Source organism: Schistocerca serialis, chromosome 4 (genome assembly GCF_023864345.2).
Source record: "Schistocerca serialis cubense isolate TAMUIC-IGC-003099 chromosome 4, iqSchSeri2.2, whole genome shotgun sequence".
NCBI classification, from domain to species: domain Eukaryota; kingdom Metazoa; phylum Arthropoda; class Insecta; order Orthoptera; family Acrididae; genus Schistocerca; species Schistocerca serialis.
Window position 1 is genome coordinate 58462797 of NC_064641.1, and position 15102 is coordinate 58477898.

At 37.3% G+C, this 15102-nt stretch overlaps 1 protein-coding gene across 4 annotated transcripts in view; it reads left to right on the forward strand.

Moving 5' to 3' along the window:
* The first annotated feature begins 9741 nt into the window (after positions 1–9741).
* The window catches only part of LOC126474938 (transmembrane protein 41A-like), a 63416-nt gene continuing 58055 nt past the window's right edge, over positions 9742–15102 (forward strand). The window contains exon 1 of one of the 4 annotated variants that reach the window (XM_050102456.1): positions 9742–9785. The gene's annotated coding sequence lies outside the window, so the exon portion shown is untranslated. Of the gene's footprint in view, positions 9786–10178; positions 10348–10442; positions 10594–10831; positions 10966–15102 lie in introns of those variants that run through there. The other 3 variants (XM_050102454.1, XM_050102455.1, XM_050102457.1) reach the window with 3 other exon arrangements.

Here is a 15102-nt window from a genome sequence, read left to right on the forward strand (position 1 = left end):
TTTTACTTTGTGATCTTTCTACCCCTCCTACTGACTGCTGACACAGACTTTTCTGGAGTGAAATCCAGATCACTGGCTGGTAATAAAATTAGGGCTGAAGGTGCTTGCAGCTATATGGTTAGGGACTTTTTAACAGTATTTTCATTGATTACTTTCAGTCAGTGTTTGATTTGTAATAAATAAATAAATAAATTTAGATGTCTTAAAATGTTATTTTCATGACTTTTTTTCCAGAGGTACCAGAATGGCGTACCAGCAGGTATAGTCACAAATCAAGCACTACTTTTAAGATTTCTTCAAAACACTTTTCCTTTCCTATTCCTATGTAGCCCATACTTTGTAAAATGATTCCTCATTGAAGATATAATGCAGATAACACTGCATTTAGAACGGTACTATATACTTTCTTGAACCTCCTACCAGTTGTAATTGTGTTGGTACACGACGTTTCCATTAGATATGTTTTTGAGAGATGCTTACCACAAGGAAATTCACTCATCGGCTCCCCTGTAGCATATGTTCTAGAACTCCTCCAGCATGTACACTTACATTGTGGTAATCGTCATTTGATGCTCTTACCATCATGTAGTTGCATTCTGGACTGAGTTAATTTTTACAGTCCTTCAGTATTTTTTATAATCGAGCTCATGATTTCGTGATTCTCCTTGGTTTCAATCAGGCACCTTTATTTTGCATGTAGGCAACAAGTCCCGCTTTCCATGACTATTAGAAAATATGATTATTTCCCTTTCTTGAATTCTGTTTTTGCATTTTTTCTTATTCATTGATGTATATAAACACTGGTTTTCCCCTTCTGCCTCTTTCATGATACTTTCACCTTGCAACAGAGGCAAAAATTTGTTAAAATTTATGAGTTCATGGCATAAAGAGAAGCATAAAGTACTTCAAGTGACAAACTTTGTCTGGCCTAATAAAACTGTTATTTTTCTCTTAAGAGTTTCTCCTGCTTCCACACTGCACTGCAACACTTCTGAAATGCATTGTTCATGATTGCCATTATACATGGTAATTCAATTTCTGTTACAGGCTTCTTAGTGTTGTCACGGGGACACAGCAGATGAAATTTTGATAAGGAACCCATGGATGTAAAATCAGTATGAAGTTGGGATCACTTTCAAATCTCACACTTCACAGTATGCACACCTGCTGAGAAGGGGGAACTGTTGTCGGTGCCTGCTGCAGTTGTGGCTTCACACAACACCTTTGTCTGACTACAACAATGGCTGCGAGAAATTGCTATGCTCGAAACTAGGAGGGTTGGCTGTGGTGCTTCATGGATATGCTGCGCTCTTGACTTTGAAGAGGACGTCATTCATCACACAGAAGAACATAGCCCACACCCTGTTCTCCTACAGTACTCTGGTCAGAGATCATTGTCTCCGCTCTGTGCCTACCATGAATTGGGAGATTTGGAAGTGATCGGATCCTCAAATTGATTTTACAAACGGAATCACCATTATTTATGGATCCATTAATTAATATGTTGTGTGTACTGCAGTGGGTATCCAATAAATTTCAAGCTGGTGAATAATGTGCTTCTGAGGGGATGGGTTAAAATCAATCATTTGAACCACCTTGTAGACATAGGAGGATTATTTATGCCAATTTCTATTTTAATCTCAAGCTGTCAACTAATATAGCTCATATGCACATACACAGTGCAGTCACATTAATGTGACCACTGCATATGTTCGATGTCAACATGCAAAAACCACTCACAGATGGCAAAGTTAGTAGTGGAATGTATATAAAGTGTTGGGGAGATGTGGAAAATAGTGCAATCATTGTCATAATGCAGCTATTTATCTGACATCCAGAAGGACATGATCACTGGCTTTTGGGTCAAAGATGGAAGCTTTTCTGAACAGCTAAGTTTGTGAATTGTTTGTGTGCCACTGTGGTTGAAGTACACCATTGATGCCAAAATGGCATTATCCAAAATCTGCTGAAGAAATTGTGGTACATCATGGGCCATAGATAACAAGTGTCAATAATGGCTGTGGAGATGTATACAGGCGAGCAGACGTGCAACTATTGAGCAACTAACTGCCCAGATGAACCAATGGGCCATCAACACTGTCTCTTCAATGACTGTTCAGTGATCCTTGCTGTGTAAGTGCCTCTGCAGCAGGTGCCTGGTTTGTGCACTCATGCTGGTTGCAGTTCATCGGATATGGAGACTGGAATTTGCATGCCAATAGCACAACGGGGTGTCAACTGGGTGGCAACAAGTGGCCTTTTCAGACGAAATCATCAGACACATGGCCTTTGGCATGTACATCTGAAAGCAAACACAATGCAATAATCATCTGAAGGATCTGGGCTAGAGGGCAGTCCTTGGGTGATCTCTTCATTCTGGAAGGCACAATGGATCAACACAAGTATGCAGGTACCCCAGGGGACCACGTCCACACTTTCATGGAGTTTGTTTTTCCTCGGCACGATGCCATCTACCAGCAGGACAATGCAATGTGTGACACTCTTCCTGCACATCTCTCAGTAGTCTGTGCTGCAAAAGTTCATTAATTGATAGGTTGTCATATTAATGTGACTGGACAGTACAGTTTTATTGAATTCTTTTGGGGTTTACATTACAACTATTAGCCAAAGATACAAGGAATGCGTGTATAATATCGCTTCCTTACTTGAATTAAAATATCTCAAATGATACACAATTAAAGACTTGTGCATCTGATCACTGGACATTAGTTCTTAGAACCAACCATACAATAGATGCTACAACTAACAAAATATACAGAGTGAGCACAAAGTCTTGCCTTGATTATAAAAATTTATAACATAATAACCATTTGACATAATAAGTTACATTTGATGCTGTTACATAGGTTAGTGTTTTTTAAGACCACTTACGTTAGTAAACCTCAACGTGTGCTCCAATGGTAGCTCGGAGAATGTCAAGGCGGTATTCCATTTGCCGCCAGGTGTTTTGTAACATGTGTTCTGTCACAGTACCCACAGCAGCTGGTATCTTTGTCTTCAGTTCATCGACATCAGCAACTGGTGTGACGAAGACTCTGTCCCTGATACAGACCCAGAAAAAAAAAAAAAAGGTCAAGGGGCGTAATGCCTGGAGAGCGGGATGGCCAGGGTGTTGGACTGTTCCTTCCAATCCACCGATCCAAACATTACATCCCTTGACTTTTTTTTCTGGGGCCATATCAAGGACAGAGTCTTTGTCACACCAGTTGCTGATGTCGACGAACTGAAGGCTAGGATACAAGCTGCTGTGGTTACTGTGACAGAATACATTACAAAACACCTGGCGGGAACTGGAATACCGCCTCAACATTCTCCAAGCTACCAAGGGAGCACACATTGAGGTTTACTTATGTACGTGGTCTTAAAAAAAAAAAAATAGTAACACTAACCTATGTAACAGCATCAAATGTAAATTATTATGTCAAATGGTTATTCTGTGATAAATTGTTACAATCAGGGCAAGACTTTGTGCTCATCCTGTATTTGCCAAGAACAAATATATACGTGGTAAAAGAGCAGACACAAAATACATTTAAATTTCATTTATAATTGTAACTGGTTGCAAAAATATTGATAACATTCCACTGACAAGAAAGTTGATGATCATAAAGCCATTCTGTTCAGAATTGTTAACATGTCCTCTCCCTGTAAAATATATGGTGAGGAAAGGACAAGATGGTTTAATAACGTGTGTTATGAGGAGTCTTGAAGATTAAAAGAATGTGGCATCAGTGTTATAATTGGTATAGAACTGTGGGATCAGATGTGGTAAAGATAATGTTCATAATTGAAAAGAAAAGATTGTCATGTCTTAAAAGAAACAGGATGTAAAAAAGAATGCTGCAATAATACACCTGAAAATATGAGAGTCAGGCTGAAGATTATTAATAGTGAGCATAACAGCAAAAGGGGTTCACCAATCGGATTTGGTGATCTGAATAATAAATATTTCAATATTTTCTGTACTGACAACGTACGGGAAACAATGAAGAAGATCGACACTCACAACACAGTATCTTACCGCAAGTATTTTTGGAAAATTTGGCAAATTTAGTTAGGTATATTCAGTTTTAGATTTACTGAAGGGCAAGATATTTTTAACTTTGTTGAAAAAGATGAACTTCAGTAGTGATACTTGGGCGCCGAATACAGTAATGTTAAAACATGGATCACTTCGTCTAGGAGAACTAACACGTGTAATGAACACACATGTACTGGTACTGCAGCTCTCAATAATACTGAAGCGTGTGAAAGTTACTCCAGTTCATATGAAAGGATACCTCTCAGGTTGTGACAATTACAGGCCTGTGTCAAATTAAAGCTGTAATGAATAAACAAACTGTAAACTACTTTGAAGAAAACAAGATCTTTAGTGATAGTGTGTTGCATTAAGCAACTATAAAACCAATCATCTACACCTACATCCATACTCTGCAAACCACTGTCAAGTATTTTCCATTGTACCTCTTATCAGGACTTCTTCCTATTCCATTCACATATGAAGTATGGAAAGAATGAGTGTTTACATGCCTCTGTGTTCACTGTAATTAATCCAATCGTGTCCTCACAATCCTAATGGGAGCAGTATATACGGGTTGTAATACATTACTAGTGTCAATCATTTAAAGCCAGTTGTTGAAACTTCATTAGTTCAATTCCTTGAGATAATATGCCTCTGTCTTCAAGTTGCTGCCCAGTTCAGTTTCTTCAACATCTGTGTAACACTCTCCCATGGAATAAACAAACCTGTTACAATTTATGCTGTCCTCCTCTGTATACACACAGTATCTCCTGTTAGGCCTATACAATATAGGTTTTACGTATTTCAGCAATATTCTAGGATGGGTGCACAAATGATTCATAAGCAATTCCTTTGTAGGCTGATTGCATTTCAAAGTATTCTACCAATAAACCGCTGTCTGCCATGTGCTTTACCAGTGACTGAGCCTATGTGATGGTTTTATGTGACATCTGTACGAAGTGTAATGGCAAGGTATTCGTATGAGTTGACCACTTCAGACTCACTGATTCTTTAGTCATAGGATACTCTTTTTTAAGTGCACAATTTTATATTTTTGAACATTTAAAATAAGCTGCTCATATTTGAACCACTTTGAAATCTTATCAAGATCTGACTGGACATTTGTGCAGCTTTTTTCAGGCATTACTTCTTTACAGATAACTGCATCATCTGTGAAAAGTTGGAGGTTCTGCCAATGAGTCCTCTTTCCAAGATAACATGCTGCAGTCTCCCTACCAAGATATCTTCAAACCAGTGACCAATTTCGATTGATACCCCATAAAATCGTACTTCTGATGATAACCATAGGTGTGGTATTGAACCAAATGCTTTTTGGTAATCAAGGAGTGCTACACCTATCTGACTGCCTCGATCCATGTCTTTTAGGATATCATGTGAAAAAAGTGAAAGCTGGGTTTCACAAGAGCAATGTTTTCGGGGTCCACTGTTTCACAGCAGACTTGCAGATTTGTCAAAAGCTTTTAGACACTCTCTGATATTATTAAATAAACTGAAGTACTATGGCTTCACAGAAAATGCTCTTCAATTAATGAATTCTTAGGTAAGTAGTAGAATGCAGAAAGTTGTTAATGGTAAAGAATCTAAGTACTTGTGAGTGTAACATTCATACCAAGCTGGTATTGAGTTCAGTCTTATTTATTGTTTGTATGGTGAGATGAATACAGATTTTTCTGTCTCAACACCTTACTCCTTTCTGTGTCACACTGATTATTCCTCAATGACTAGTTACCCCCAAATATGATGCCAATAAAAACAGGAAACACAAGTCAACTTTTGGGCATTTTCATCACCTCGTGTTATCTACGACGTGAAAGTTGCAGAGCTTTGATGTTTAAGATGATCTATAACATTTGACTTCCAGTTCAGGTTCTTATAAATATACACAACTAAAAATTTAGAATATTCTGTTTCATTTACTGCTTTACCAAGATGCGTTTCTAATGGTGTGGTCAATTTTACCATGATGCATAATTTTCCACAGTGTGGTCAGACCTTGTGTAGCACTGAACTGCATATATTACATTTTAAAGAATTCCATGACAGCTCATTTACAGATAACAAGTTATTTGTTTTCAAGAAAATATTCCTTACACTTTAAAGTGTTGAAGTTACACCTTAGCGTTTATTATAATACTTGTATCATCACCAAATAAAACTATTTCTGCTTCTTGGGTGAATGATGCAGAGATCATTTATATACAATGGGAAGAAGAGTGGATCAAATACCAATCCCTGTAGTGATTATTCACTGGGTACACTCCCAGTGTTTCTTAGTGCTACAATTTCCACCTTCTTAATTAGATAGAATGAACATCAGTTACCAGTAAGATCTCAAATATGTAATATGTAAGCTTCTCTATCAGAATACTTTACTGCAAATCAAGTGCTTTTGACAAGGAAAAAAAACCAGTAGGCAGTATTTTGTCATTTAACTTTTGCATATTCTGATTTTTTAACTGAAAAATAACATGTTCCATGATAAGATCCTTTTCTTCAACAAATTAAGACTAGTTAATCTTATTTTGAGAGAGGGTGTTATGGTTCTTTCAAGCATAATTATTTTTCCAATATCTTTGAGAATGTCACCTCGGTGGTCTATCTAGTAGAGTGCTAGACTCTGGCTGTGGAGGTCCAGGATTCAACTCAGGATAGAAGCAGGGATTTTTTCCTTGTTCCAGCTCCTTGGGACAGCCCTAGGTCCATTCAGTCTGCTATAAAATAAGTACCACGATAAAAGACAACCAGGGTGACGCGTCTACCACCCTTCTCCTGCTACTACCATGGCGAAGAAAAGTTCCACTCTACCTGCACTAGCCCTAAGGAGCTTGAGCCACAGATTTCACTGCAGCTTTTACCTTCCAGGATGAGGTAAGTTGTGATACTAATCAGTTTACTTTCAAGTACATGGTAAGTTATGTGACTGATCATGTCATATTACCTTGCTAGTAAAAGGATCTGACAATATCACATTTCAGTCTTTCTGGAAATATACCTTGATGGTGGCGGGTTCCATATGAGACTAAATACACTGCATACGTGGAACAGGATATTAGAACTTTAATTGAGATAAAGTCATCTCCATGAGAATTTTTAGTTTTGAGGGAGCATGGAGTAAATGTAAATTTCCTTCTACTGCTTGACCCTTGAACTGTCCATGTCACTACTTTGAGTTACTTCAAGGAAGTGATTGTTAAATATTTGACTATCTGACTGCTGAAATTTATTATTTTGTTATTTTCTTCAGTAAAAAGAATTCCCACATTCCATGGATGATCTGATTTTTCTTTTAACTATTAATCATATAGATTTAATTTTATGACATCAATTATTGATTTAGGACGATACACAGATCTTTTCTGATTTTTTAAATCACTTTCTTCAAGACAACACAATATTTCTTGTAATTTGTATTCACTCCTGCTTCTCTATTTGTCCTAATCATTTCAAATAATTTCCTTTTTATAATTCACAATTTCCTTACGAATGATATTTTTACTGCTTTTTAATCCATGATTTTTTTAAAGTCTTATTAGTAACATCCTTTATGGTTTTCTTGGCAAAGCAGCTGTTAAATATTGACAGAAACCCATCTGTAAATAAATTAAATTTAAATCAGTATAGACTGATACTAGGCACATATAGGAGGTGCTAAGTGACACACACAGTTCAAGGCACTGAAGCTCAACTCGAGTTAGCACCAATCTCAGCTGGAAGGCTGCTAGGTGCAGCATCTGGGGGAGGGCAATCTGAAGTGTGAAAGAGGAGAGAAGCAGATAAGAGGAAAGGACTATTCAGGTGCACTGGGAAAAACAAGACGTGTGAGACTGGAGTCAGAGCAGGGAAGGGCACAGCATGGTAGGTGGAAGGTAGTAACTAGCAACAGGCTAGGGGGATTATGGGAATGAATGATATGTTGCAGGAAGAGTGCCCACCTGTGCAATTTAGAAAAGCTGGTGTTAGTGGGAATAACTCAAAAGTCACAGGCTATAAAGAAGTTGTTGAAGTAGAGCGTCTTATATAGCGCAATATGTTCGGTAGCTGGGTGGTTCAGCTATCTCTTTGCCACAGACTGGCAGCGGCCATTCATCCAGGCAGCGTAGGTGGTGGCCATTTATGCAAGCAGCTAAACTATTGGTGGACATACCCTCATAGAATTCAAAACTGTCATTGTAGCTAAGCTGGTATACTGGATGGGTATTTTCACAGGTGGTCCTGCCTTTAATGGATAAGAAATGTCTGTGACAGAGCTGGAGGATGTATAGGACAGGTTCTGGATCTAGGTCTTTTACAGGGATATGAACCATTGGCAAGGTGGTGGAAGCTGATGTGGGACATGAATTGTAAAGGATACTGTGTAGTTTGGATGTGTGCAGAATTCAATTGTGGAAGGAGTGGTGGAGTTTCTCATTTCATGGCATGACAAGAGGTAGTTGAAATTCTAGTGGAGAATGTTATTCAACTGCTCCAGTTCTGGGTGGTACTGAGTCATGAGGGAGGCACTCCTTCGCGTGGGATCACTGGGTATTTGAGGGATGATAGTGGCTGGAGAGAGAACGCACAGAAGATCTCTTTCTGAACAAGGAGTGAACACCTTAATTAGACACTCGGCATATGTGGAAAGGTAATGCTTGTCATTGCAAATGCAACAACCATGGGTGGCTGGGATGTATAGAATTGGCTTTGTAGTGTGGAATGGGTCAAGATGTAAAGGGGTGTGTTGGTGGTGGTTTGTAGGTTTGATGTGTATAGAACAATCAGGGAGGTGCAGGTGGACATAGCAAAAGGTGGCTTGTTGGGCCAAGGTCCAAGATTTTCCACTGTCACATTAAATTCGGGACAGACATCTATCACTTTATACAGATACGGTTTCCTGTAAGGCTGTCTAGGAACTGTCTGTTGACTGCTCTTTAATTATTCTTTTTTCCATGATACCACTTCATTACACTTAAATTCATTATCAAGTATGGGTACTTGTGCATCAGGTCAGAGAGGCCACTAGCTACTGCACAACCAATTATGTCACCTTGAAAAATATTGTCTATTAGTATACTGCTTTTCTCTGTAATTCTGGTGGGAAAATGAACAGAGCACATTTCCAGGTGACACCAGCCTATTGATTCAATGGAAAAATTATCCCATATGTTGTAAAAAATGAAAGAGAAAATTTGTGGTTGCTATGCCAGGAACAGCCTAATACAAAATCCCTAAAACATAAACAAATAACAAAGATACAATAACTGTTCATACACGTCAGAATAAAAACAGTCTAGAATCAAAAGTGTTACTAAAAGCGTATGCCAAGACCTTGACGTTGGACTACATCGTATTCCTTAATTCAAAGTTCTCAGGAACCACTAAGGGTTTTATGGGTTGAAACAATTAACTATGCTACGATACATTTTGTAGAAATTCTCTTCACAGCAAAACAGTTTTCAGGAAACAGAAACTGAATACAAGAACTGTGCATTAAAAAAAAAATTCACACTGAGTCAACATTTTTATTCAAAATAACAAGACCACAGAAAAGACTGCGTGATAACATACACAACAGTAACTGCAAGTAAAATAAGCACCCTTCGTGGGCAAAATTTCACACCATGTTAACTATCTGTATACAATGTATTTCTGAAACTCCGATAAATGTATTTAACGTCATATAAACTACAAACCGGTTGTCACGTAACCTCTTAGTGTCTCGGTCATGCTCCTCTGTAGGTCTTCAGTATGTATCACATATTTGAATAACATATTCAGTTACAGTGTCAAATACTAAAATAATTCCATGTCTTCTGTACGTATCGTGCTTCGTCCGCCATAAAAATTCAAATATAAATCCTTCCCTCTGGTTTTATACTTACGTAAAACGTAGCACACAAATACTGTTATGCTTCCCTGTTAAAGGCTATATATTGTGAAGATTTTAATGAATAAGTTTTTTTTTTTTTAAATACGAACGGTAAGAACATGATTGTTATTCAACAACAACAAAATTATAACGGATTACCAATCATTCTTTTAGTGAATACATCACGATTGAACCTCTTTATCGTGGACACCTAATCATACTTCACCTGTCTCAAATTTATTTTTTTGTTTTTTGTTCGTAGAGATGGAAAGACAGCTGAGAACCACATGACGAAATGTTTAGATGGCGAGCATGTATTGCCAGGCTTTTTCTACAAAGCATCCCATTACTAACATTTCACAGCAAATAAGTGATTATACCCAAGACAATAAACTACATGATACTCGTATTTACTAACCGAATACTACTTTCTTAACAGGTCAGTTAACACCAGAATTACTTCAACGGTGCGTAGTGAACAGATTACATGTGATATTGTGATCTGTGGTGATGGATTCGTATCATTGCCCCCTAATGCAATCGTTCCATTCTTCTCTGTATTGCGAAATAATAAGATCTCTTGTGCCATTATTAATCATACGCGTTTCTTAGCAGGTCTGCTTAAAAAAATCCTATGTGATGGATACGACCTACGTCAATAAAAACTTTGCATTTTATGATAAAGGTATCAAGGACTGCAAATGAAATATTAACAGTTATCGCATTACCCAGTATTTGGGAGTGTGAAAGTTACCACTCGTGCAGATTATCCTATAATTTCAGAGTATATTTAATATTAGATGTTTGCAATCACATTTTTTTTTAGCTTTCAGGCTTCTAACTTCGGAAATGAGTAATTTAACGAAGACGCCAGACCTACCCTCACTGCCCCCCCCCCCTCCCCCCCCAATTCTTCTTAGTCACTGATCAGTTGTAACAAACAAATATGTAATACCGTGTTTCAACTTCGCGAACAGATCAATACCGTGTCACTAGCGTTTCCCCTAAGTTCGCATGTAATAGAGGGTACCTTTTCAAATACATATTTGTATATGTCGTAAGTTTTATTCAACTGAACATATGTGCCCACTGATCGTATTGAAAATCCCGTAACGTACACATAGCTCTCATGAACCAGTTCAAGAACGTTTGAATGCCAGTGAAACTGGTACTGTGGTTTATTAGATTAGATTAGATTCAGTTTCATTCCAGAAACCTAAAAATGAGATGATTCTCAAGGGTGTGGAACATGTCAAAGAGCATAAACTAGAACATTTGAATGTAATACTCACTTCCCAGATCATTTGTCAGGAGGCTGTCAAGATATTACATTACAGTGAACTGGATCTGCTAAGATTTACAGGTTTAATACATTGTCAGAATGAAACAGTGTTATGCACTTTAATAAATTTGTTGTACACAAAATACCTAATCTTGACAGTTGGTACCAAGTCCTGTCAAAACTGACATCCTACACACATTTCTACTTAAGAAGGTCGAACAGTCCCTGTTATGGTATTCCATATAGAATAAAAGGAGTTGCCTACCAAAATGCCTTTCAAACTCTCTTTAAACTGTGCTTTATCTGAAACAAAGTTTATAGCTTAGTCTTGTAAATCAATAATAGAATATTACTACAAAGTTCTTTTGAAGTCCGCCAGTGTTAGAGCATTCTTCCATAGCTAGCACCATAAAGACCATTGTACTTACCAAATACTATTGGATTATGTCACAAGGTCACTTGGGATGTTAAACCATTTACATTCTGTAGAATACATAAATGTGATAGAATAAAAGTGTACACAGCACAAATGTGATCATATAAATTTCTTCAAGAGCGGTCTCATGTATATGTTTATGCAGAGACCTATCTTCTTGAAATACTGGATAAATATGTTACCATTGTGTTACCAATTCTATGTCATTCGCCAGCCATGGCTGGACAAACTGCGTCAAAATTATGATAATCCTACACAATTAAATGAATACAATATTGTAACTGAGAATGTGACGCGAAAATGGATTTTATAAGAATTAGATTACAATATACTTGACAATAATTACAAATATAAAATAAAAAAATAGTGTAGTTAAGTAGCGGAGTCCCTGTTGTTGTTGTGACACTGAATTGCAGCTCAGGTAGACACTCTTCTATTACCTGAGAAGAATTCTTCAGTACTGTACAAAAGGTTGCTCTCTTAATTTATATAAAATTTTAATTGTAAATTGCTCCACTGGTGATGACTGAAAATCTTTAGATAGTGCATTAAATAGTTATAGGGCCACCATTGGGAAACTGTTTTGTGTCTTTGTTAATCGACATCTTGGGCTTTCTGATTTATCTTTGTGTGAAGGGGGCAGTTGAATCTATATTGGCTAAAACAGCTAGAACTCCTAATCTATAAAGAACTGATTTACAATACATCATTTTATGGTTGAGATAATGATATTCATTGCTTTCTTTTGCAAGAAAAGCACAGTCTTGCAGCCTGCACAGCTTGCAGCAGCAGCCTATAGCTGATGTGACTGTGGAGCATTGATTAGTAGACTTTTAGTTGGTACTGTTCTGATATTGTACTTTTTAGTTTCCACAAGAGATGCAGGATACATGAAATTTGAAATCTATGTATTTAGTGGGCTCTTGCCAGGTTAACTTATTATTAACAAAAAAAACCAGACATTTAACAGTGCTCCAGTATCACTGAGGTTGCACGTCTCAGCATTAGATATTCATTAATTTTTATTTTGTTCGTGATAAACCAGGCTCTTGCCTTGCTAATTAGGACTTCTGCTTGTTGAACAACACTTTCTCTTTTTGAGAACAAGGTTGTATTGTCCATGAACAACAAGGTATGCTAATCGAAACTTATGTCATTAACGAAAACGCTGGAACAACATAGGCCCTGTTAGGGATCCCTGTCGCACACCTTGTTGTAACTTCTTTTCATCTGATTATGCAAGGATCACACTCCTTGCACTGATGCAGTCTGTCATCTGTTATTCAGGTAGGACTGGAGAGTTTGTAGAACAGTTCCTCCAATAACATATGAGTTTAGCCTTCTGAACAGGGCCTTTACATGGCATACAATTGAATGCTTTACCAAGATTACATAGTGTCAATGCTATAGACTCTTTGTCTTCAAAACCCTGACTTATATTTGTAACTAAGTCAAGTACTGCTGTTATTGTTGACATGCCCTTCCGAAAGCCATGTTTTGAATCATAAAAGAGGTGATTTCCATCTAAATAATGCAAAAGAGCTGGTCTTTCATTATAGACTCCATCACTTTAGCTGGTGCTGGTAGTACAGTTATGAGGCAGTAGCTTCACATTTTATTTTGCAAACTGGTACCATGACTGCTTTTATGAAGTCTGGAAATTCCCCAGCATAGTTGCATTTATTTTTTACTTTTGTCAGTGGTTGAACAGTTCGACAGATTTCAGACATGCCCTGAGAGTCTTTTTACAACTTTTACTAGATCTTTTGGATAAACATTCTTCCATATGACCATGCCACATTTATTTCAAAATTTCACAGCAGCTGCAGAATCTCTTCTAACGTCAGATATTTCACCTACTCTGCAGTCCAATTTCTTTATAAAATGTTCATTAAATTCATCTGAACTGCAAAGAATTAAAGCACAATGTGGGCTTTAGCTTGCATTCCTTAACAAGATCCCACACTGATTTGTGAGAGTCACGAGCTGCTTCAATAAGTATAGCATTGCTTTCCTCCTTTGGTTTTTATACTTCTCTTTATGTAGGTCCTTTTGACCTAATCCCAGTCTCTTTAGCAGCTTTGTCCTTATCATTTAGTATTTGGGCAAAGCATTTTATTTCAGTTAGTCTGAGGGAATACTACCTTTTCACTTTGACAGTTTTCTATAGGCATTTTGATATATTTGGTGCCAATCTATGGAAGACACTAGTTTTAAAAGCATCTAAACTTTTCTTTGTAGGAACCCTGTTTATGAATGCATGATTTGAATGCCTGTTGAAACTATCTCGAGTACTCACTGACTTTGTCCATAGCTTCATGATTACTACACTGTGGCCACAACTATTTAGTTTTGTGACACCTGACTCAAGATAAACTTCTCTTCTTGTTCGTAGATAATTTGCCACTAATAGTCCATATACTGTCAACTAGTACAATAACTATTATGTTCTACTTGTATATCAAATGACAAATGTAAGAAATAGAAGCTCTGCAGCAAATAATGCTTCAGAATACAACCAGATACCAAGTAGCAGCATGTGTGGGCGCAATAAGAAAATAACTAAATTGTGTTCCTACATATATTTATTCATAATAAGATCATTGCAGATGCTAAGCAATCATAGTTTCTAAAAATCACTTTTGGAAAATGCAAAGATTTATCCTGTAAAGGCATTCCGTACATTTCCTGCATCATTGTGGACTTTAAGAAACTGCTTCATCTCAGATGACCTCTGCTTGGAGCATTTTATATCTTAGAAGAAAAGCAAAATCAAGACAGGAACACATTATTTCTGTTAGGCGTGCAAATGCCAAGGTCTCATTTTTTCCTCTCTTATGGCATACCTTCTACAACTACATTTACACCTATTTTGTACTCTCCAAACCATTGTGAAGTGCATAGAGGACATGTCCCACTGTGCCAGTTATTAGGGTTTCTCCTCGATCCATTCACATAGGGAGTGCAAGAAGAATGATTGTTTGAATGCCTCTACTGTAATTATTCTAATCTTGTCATCATGATCTCTATGTGAGCAATACATTGGGGAGTTGTAGTATATTACAAGAGTCATTATTTAAAGCCAGTTCTTGAAACAGTAGACTTTCTCAGGATAGTTTACATCTATCTTCAAGGGCCTGCCAATTCAATTTCTTCAGCATCGTTGTAACACTCTCCCATGGGTCAAATAAACCTGTAACCATTCATGTTGTCCTTCTCTGTATACATTAAGTATCTCCTGCTAGTCATATATGGTATGTGCCCCATACACTTGAGCAGTATTCTAGAATGGGTTGCATGAGTGATTTGTAAACAATCTCCTTTGTAGACTGATTGCATTTTCCCAGTATTCTATCAACAAAATAAAAGTCTACTATCTGTTTTACCCGTGACTGAGCATATCTGATCATGCCATTTCATAGCCCTAAAAAGTGTTACGCCCAGGTATTTGCACGAGGTGGTCAATTCCTTTTGTG